The sequence below is a fragment of the Zeus faber genome (genome assembly GCF_960531495.2).
Source record: "Zeus faber genome assembly, chromosome: 2".
In the NCBI taxonomy this organism is placed as follows: domain Eukaryota; kingdom Metazoa; phylum Chordata; class Actinopteri; order Zeiformes; family Zeidae; genus Zeus; species Zeus faber.
Window position 1 is genome coordinate 31,718,891 of NC_137189.1, and position 8,328 is coordinate 31,727,218.

Here is an 8,328-nt window from a genome sequence, read left to right on the forward strand (position 1 = left end):
GAAATAACCCATAGCAAAATGGTGACTTTAATGATCCAAGTGGAATGTTTTTCCAAATCTAGCTAACCATTTTGTGAACTTGCATCCCCGTCTGTGAAGACACATCTGTTAATGCGTGCTTGAAATTTTCGATTGGGAAGTTGTATTTGTAAATCAATCTTTGGATGATTAATTACAAAAAGTTCGTAAAAAAAAAAAATTGCGTGGGATGTTTAATTTGTGAAAGCGATCTGCAAATGTGTGAGAGGTTTGATAATGGATTGGGCCCTCATGAGTTTAATCATCATGTTACGAATCAGGGAGATCTCAAATAGTCAGTCCAAGAAGAAAAATTAACCAAGAATAATGTATTATTGGTCCCACAGGTGCACTGAACACACGCACACATGCATGCAAGGACCCCCACCAAAAACATGCATGCAAGGACCCCCACCAAAAACATGCACACATCATCGTCTGACCAGTGATGGACACTTGGTACCAGGTCCCCGGGCACTTCGACGAATGCTGCCCACTGCTCCTGGCTGCCCCCCTGGAGGAAGCAGAGGCCTCATTTCACCGGCCACCATCCAAAGCATGTGCATGTGTGTGTGTATGCATGTGTTGTAGTGTGGTGTGTTGCGTGACAATTAAAGATTCTTCTTCTTCTACCTTACTTAGTGTCAGACAAAGCGGAGACTCGGGTTAAAAAGTGCAGATTTACGGCAAGATTCCTCTGACTTTGAATGACTCGGGAGAGTGGAAAGAGTTCAAGTTGAACCATCTAATTTCAGGAGCACACCACCAAGGTGACCAGCGCCTCCGTCAGCGCTGTCACAGCCCTGAATTACCCAGCGGATGCCGCTTTTGCCCGTAGTGGTTCTGCGACACACAGAGCGGACATCCATCATATATAGTGCTCCCTCGCCGGCGCCAAGCGAAGCAGGGCGCAGAGAAAGGTCAGATAAATCACCGTGTTTTTGTCTGCGCCGCGGAGGTGTGGAAGCGTTCATCACATACTCAGAGGGTACAGTGATGGAGAGAGGCTCACAGAGTTATAATCCCTAACGTGTCACAATGGTCTCGATGCCATGGGGTTACCAAATGTTTATATGCCAAACTATATACCAACCCCCCCCCCACATATGTCTATCATTAATGAGTTTTGTTATATATTTTGGAAAAAATAACATGAAAATGCAATACGGATGTAAATAATAACTTGGTTGCGGACATCCTGCAATTCCTTCCAGGACCCCTAGGGGGTGTGGACCCCATTTCGTCGGCTACAAGGAAATACTTTGTCCTCGGGTTTATTTAACTTCATCCTGTGTGGCATTCACGAGGCCTCTCGGAAATGTTGAGCTGACATTTTCAGATGAAGACGTGCTGCGACGTCTAAGGCATCGAGGAGTTATGACTCAACGATGACCCCCCCCCAACGCGCCCGACCATCTCTGTCAGATATGCGTGCCAAGGAGGGTAAGAAGGGTCAGATCTGCTGACATCCCATAATTCCTCTTGTTTGATGTGAGCAGGCCCAGGAGGAGCAGCCTGGCTGTCACGCTCCTCACACACGTCGTGGAGGTGGTGACATGTTTGAATGACCGTTGGACCCCTAAATAATGACTTGGACCCCTAAATAAGAAAGTAATAAAGAAATATTATAACACGACAATCTTAAAGAAACGTTTTTAACTTTCTTTGTATTAATTAAAAAAAAATAATAATCTTATAGTGGCAATCTGTAAGATTTATTCAGATTTTTTTTTTTTTACTTTTTCGCTTGCACTTTTTTATGAAACAGCGATTTAATGAATTTGTGTCGTGCGTTTTGTCCTCGACATGCAAAGATTGGGCACTCGTGGTGAGTGAAAGGCCGTCACGGTGAATTTGTTAAGCCAGTGTAGCTAGTTGCGTCATAAGTTGTAAACTGTCGATATGGATGAACATTCACCGAAAAAAAAAAAAAACAACTAAAAAATAACATATAGTGTTGTATAGTATAAAGAAATGGTTTTGCAGTTCCCTTCTTCATTCTGAATGGATGAAGAAGGGAATTTACATTTCAGAGGCATCTATTTTTGGGTGCCCAGGATGTCTTAGTCTAGGTAGTTAAAAAGTGTGACACGTTGTTTCTCGATCATCCACAGATCGAAGGGGAGAATTGACCTGGTGTAAGCCCCCCAACAATAACTGCCAGAAAACTTTTGAGCAAGGCAGCTTGATCGCTGGCTAGTGGCTAATGTGGAGCCGGTCACGGCCGAGAAATGGCATTAATGCTTTACTTGCCTTCCCTGGTGATATGAAGGCTAAATACACAAATCCCCGGCCCGTTCCTTGTGCTTCAAGTCGAAATTGCCCTTTAAATTTGACGATCATCCAGTCGGCGCGACTTTTTTTTTTCTACTGAAGATGCCGACAGCACTGTTATGCTGATTTGAGATTTAAGATTCCCCTGTGCTCTCCTGGAAAGACACGAACAGTTGTTCTATCAGAGACACTCCCGCTCGCAGCTACATCTGTCGTTTGGAGAAACGTGGTCGGGCTGTTTCTCCAGCGCTTATTCCGTTCTCTCAAGTTTATTTCATTTTCTGCTTTCTTTGTCCACCACGATGAGTCCGCATTTACATCTGGCTGACACTTTGATCCGACAGAAAGGTTGGTGTTTTTTTTCATCCCTCTATATGGAAGGTTGTAATCAGGGTTCCACTGCCATATTACTCCTGTCAATCATCTGGCGTGTTGTTTCCGGACGTGGTAACCACTGTGTAAATGGGACAGACCTCTATCTGACCCGGTTAAAATGGCACAGCAGGGGAAAGTGACATTCAAATAAAAGACATAGTGGCTTTTGAGCTATCCCTGATCATTTGATCTGTAAGGTCAGGAATGAGGTCACACCAGATAACTGCGGCGTGAGATCCCTTTGGGGATACTTGCAAAGAAGGCGAGACCAGTTCCCAAGCTATATACAGTAGATGATTGGCATTCTATAGGCAGCAAAACACAATTTAATTAATGGGAACATAATTGCACCAGCCACTCCTGCCTCACATCTAAAAAAAGATTACCTACAAATTTATTTGAATGAGAAAACAGAATAATAACCATAATTAATATGAACTTAGCACTTAGCACTACCTACCAGTATTTATTGTTACACTAATGTCTCTGTCACAATGTAGCTTGAATGTTATTCTCCCTTGTAAGTCGCTTTGGATAAAAGCGTCTGCTAAATGACTAAATGTAAATGTAATGAATAAAATAAGGATAAAATGTATGCATGCAAATAATTAGAACAATGTTTTCAAAATACTTAAAAGTGAGCAGGAGTTATACTTAAAGCATAATCAGCGTGCTTGAAGAACGCTTCATCCTTTTAGTTTTAAATGTATCTTATAGATTGGATCAGATATTTTCTCACCTTGAGAGAACCATCCCAGGCATACATTTGCCAAATACTTTTGCTTCGACGTTGTTGGGTATTTTTCTTACCAGAAGCTCTTATACAAGGCATACTAATTATAAAATCATTTCAAATCAATATTCTATATCAATATATGACTTTATTCGGTAAGTAGCTGTATGTGTGCGCTAATAAGTGGGATAATGTGCATCCAGCGCAAAAGAACAGGATCAGCACCTTGTACCACCCTAAAGGGGGGTTTTTACTTAGCGCTGTTAAGTAGCCGAAATTGGGACGCAAAGCCAAATGCGCAAAGTTGGAAAACGGACGTGAACATCGCCTCCAAGTTCCAAAGTCGCAAGCCCTTCCGAGTTCCCATCGCCCCGACAGGACACGAACGCCGCACGGGCCCACGTCGGGTCGCTAATTAACGGGACTTCAACGCGGCATGGAAGCCCCGCCCCCTTGGTGTGACGTCCGGGCAGGGGGCGTGGCCCTAGCCGCCCGTGACGGCGGCGCACACTGGAGGCTGAGCAGCGGAGCAGAGCGGACGCGCGGCGTGCGGCTCCGACACCGACACCGCGGCTCGGGAAGTTTGGACGGAGCAGCTCCTTCAGAGCGGGATATTTCAGCGGCCGGCCGGGGTAAGACTGGGAATTAACATATGGGTCAATATCGGTGTCATTCGGTCCAGCGGCTTAAAAGCTACAGGTTTGTTCTGCTGTGTAACACTATATTGTTCTTGACCGTCTCCCTCGTGTAGTTTCTGCTTGGCTCCCGTTTCCCTCTTGTGGTCTTTTTGTTTTTTGTTTTTGTTTTAATCGTATTATTTTAGCTTTTATTTATTTATTTATTTATTTATTTATTTATTTATTTATTTATTTATTTTCTCATGACTGAATGTTCATTAGTTTGCACATTTTTCAAATCCACCTGGGAAACGGCGAAGTTCGGGAGCACAGTGGGTAGAAATCCACCTGCATCAGCGCGTCTTGTTCCGCAGTGCAAAGCGGTTCAAAACCTCATCATCAGTAACGGACAATTCATCATCATCATCATCATCAATTTACTGCGTTTGTCTTGCGTGGGCGTGCACGGCGTGCGCTCTGTGGGACAGGGGCTCTCAACGTGGGGTCCCCCAAGAGGTCCCCGGGAAAATTGACTTAAGTGTTCCACTTTTATTGATGGTCATCGACTGGACAATAATGACTGTTCAAGATTGAAGAGATTATTTTTGATCCGAGTTTCACTGTTATCTCCCTAACTACATTATAGATGGGTGTTGAAGTTTGGACAAAATCATCGCAATGACAATCTTCCAGAGACAAAGTCAGCCATCAAAGGAGCCTGTGTCCTAATGCATGATCCAATTGAGGGTCCTGGATTTGAGGAAAGGTTGAGCATCACCGGTCCGAGAGACAGTCAGGTTTAGTTAGGGAGAGAGCGACAGAGAAGGAACGAGAGCGGGATTTTCGGATTATCAGATGACCTTATTGGCGACGGCTAAGGAGGCACTAGAGAACTGCCACACACACACACACACACACACACACACACACACACACACACACACAGTATGCACACGCATGCCTGCTGCTTAGGCTGTACACCGTCTGTCTCCAGCTGTCCAGGTCTCAATTTAATTAGCTGGTCAAGGATTTTCCCCCCCAACCCCTTTTACCACTCACTGCTTTATGCTGTACAATATATTCTGCATATATCATCAAAAACCAAGACCAAGTCCAGCGCTCTTCTGTCTCTGACATGTTTTCCATCAGATATTCTGTGTCAGTGTATAGTCTCACCCTGCTTTTCTGACACACAAGGCTTATCTCTTTCGCTCTCTCTCCATTTCAGACGCCCATTCCAAGTGTCTCTCACTCTGGGCTCTAATTTCCAGGGATTGTGTAACGTGAGCAACGTGAAACTTCGTCTGCGGTCTGAATAGAACCCGTAAACCTGGCAGTGTTGGCGCTACATGGGGATTAGAACTCTCACCCACTAATTATATAATATATATATAGAGAGAGAGCGCGATATGATATGATGTGTGCAGAGGGATGTAGAGTCACAGTGCAGTGGTTTGTTGCAGAGTTAACATCTGCCGTCTGAATTGGAGCATAAAAAGTGAGTGAAGTGAATGCAGTATAGAGGAGAGGTTGGGAATTAAGTCCCTAATGTCAGTACAGTTTACACATGCACACACACTCGCATGTATATTCCTGCATTTAGTCACACTGTATATTTACAAGAAATACACACATTTCACACAGTTACTCATGCGCACACACTTTTTACATGCATTTCACTCCGTATGCAAATCCCCGCAGTGCAATTGCACACAAGAGTAAAATACACTTTGTCACTCTATTTGCAAATGAAGGCGAGCACACTCCACACTTGCGAACATGTCGATTGAGCTCTCTCTCGCACACCACATACATGTGTGTATAGCTTGGGGCAGTGCTTGATCCACATTACAGAAGCCATTCACACCACACGTCCAGATCTGGCCAAACGCACAACAATGTACTCTGAATGTTTTTTGGAAAGCGACGGCGTATGCGTTCCTCGTGGCAGCCGCTGCGGTTATACCCAGCTCCACTCCGACTTGTCTCCCACTTCATTATTAGTGTCAGTCTAGCGCCACTCCAACTCTTCTTAATCCTCTACAAGACTCTGAAAACTTTTCTCTGCTCGCGTGTACAGAGAGGCAAGGGTTTGCTTAGTTATGTCCTCCACGCACAAGCGCTTTATCGGTGCACGTTATCTACATTATATTAAGTCATTTAGCAGATTACATATTTTATTCAAAGGTACTAATATCAAGTGCACTAAATAACAGTTCCTCCACTAAATTAGGTATTTTTCTTCTCTTGGTAACAAACAAGTGGAGGGCTACGGTAAACTGTATGTACAAGCTTTCTGTCCCTAGATGCTCACTTGCTGTCTAGAGTAGTCTGTTTGCTTAAGTGTAAACTGGATCAGTTTGTAGATATTAGCACGATGAGACTGTCGACAACAACTTAATTAGAATGTTGCAAATTAATGTCAAGTGAATGTCGTTGTGATGTTGGCCATTGTCTGTCCTGGAAAGTTACACAATTCCCCGCTAAGAGATTAGTATCTGTCCGTCTGCCCACCTGCTCTATTTGCCTATTTGTTTGTTTGTCTACCTCTATTTTCCAAATAACTTGAGTCAGTCTTAACAGTCCGGGGGAAGGAGGCAACCTGCTGCAACCAGCTCGCCTGCGAGTGCTTGATACGACCTGGTGCCGCCCATGTAGCTTAGTCCGGCACAGCCCAAAGAAGTGGGCCCACAAGCCGCTGCTTGTGTAACCAAATTCCTTTATCTGTGTTGGACTCTCTCCGACTTGAGTTTCAGGGTGGGAGAGGTTCTGGGCAGAAGTGGGGATACACCCAGCTCCTGGCTAGGCAGCACTTTGGAGGTGAGTTGGAGGTGAACAAAAGGGGTTACATCAATGTGAACTTAGGTCACAGGGAGAGACTTCTGTGTGTCCATATGTAGAGTACACTACCTTTTTGGAGGCAGTGAGTGGAGGTGCTGGAAAACACTCCACCTGGTGACTCCCATAACTCTACTGGGTGTCTGAGTCTCCCATCTATGCCCATGTGGGCAATGACGAAGAAACCTGTTTAAGAGCTTCATTTGTAGTAGCGGCTTGCCGAGCCAAGGAAAACCTACTACAGTGGTTGAGAAACAATGAGGGACGATACAAGAAACCCAGCTTCCTGGCTAAGAAATAATTGTCTATCCAGCATCCTGCGTTCCAGCGGAGAGAACCTTGATTGAAAATCAGCTCAGCTCCTGCCTCTCCCTGGAGCATGTAGATATGCACATTTTTTTTGAAAATAAGAATCAGTCATGCAATTTGTGACTATGCGTGTGTGACAGTTGGTTGAAAGTAAGCGGTTATTCATGTTGTTGTCAGCATACAGCGTTAGTTTCTCGTTGGTATATTGCAGTTTTTTTTCTTCTCTTCTATGTTCTACAAATTGAACAAAGTACACTCTTAACTGACTGATAAATCAAAAACTGCCATGATTGTTAGATACGATTAAACCAATTGTCATTGCACATTGTGTGTAAGTATGTAATGTTTATTTGTTTATTAAAGACAAGGTCACTGATACCTACATTATCAGTGTGCTGCACTTTTTTTTAATCTTATTTTTCCTTTGTAGTTTGGTTAACTGGAAAACTTGTTTTGATATTACTTAAAATGCCCATCCTAGGGATGCCACAGTAAGGATTTCTCCCAGCCCAGGGGTGGAGGGGGTGTTGCACGGGCGCAAATTACGCATGGAGATTTCGCATGGAGGGAGACAGGTCCCGATCTCGACCCCGTCTAAGGTCTTGTACAGCCTCCTTTCTCTCCTCTCCTGTGAAATGTGACTCTGCAGACTGTGCTGCACCTCTGCTGAGCCTGCCCAAAGCAGCCACTTTCAGTTTTGTAGCATCCAACTAAGTATTGATAACACACTTAGTAATTTACAAATTTGAAATTTTTGGAATTTGATGAACATGGGATGATAACGTAACCAAAACATGATACGCGAAAATGAACGTAATGGGTTTAATTTTTATGGAAAAAAATAAAAAATAATCAACGGCGGCCCCGGTGCAGCTGGCCAGTATTGTAATCATATATATCCGTACACTGTTACAGTGGTAACCCTAGCCCATCCCTTTGGTTTTAGTTGTAATTATTAAGTATCACCAAGGATTGATATCACAGCAGGGGTATACAAATGATCTTGACCAGAGTCAGTCAGTTCACTGTTACCTCGATGTCTCTCGAGATTTCGAGCTCTCAAAACAGTCCACACTGGAATCTGTTTTGGAGAAAATGGCCCAGGCCTGTCAATCTCCACCTAATCCCTGCACCATGAACTACATGTACGAACATCAAACTACC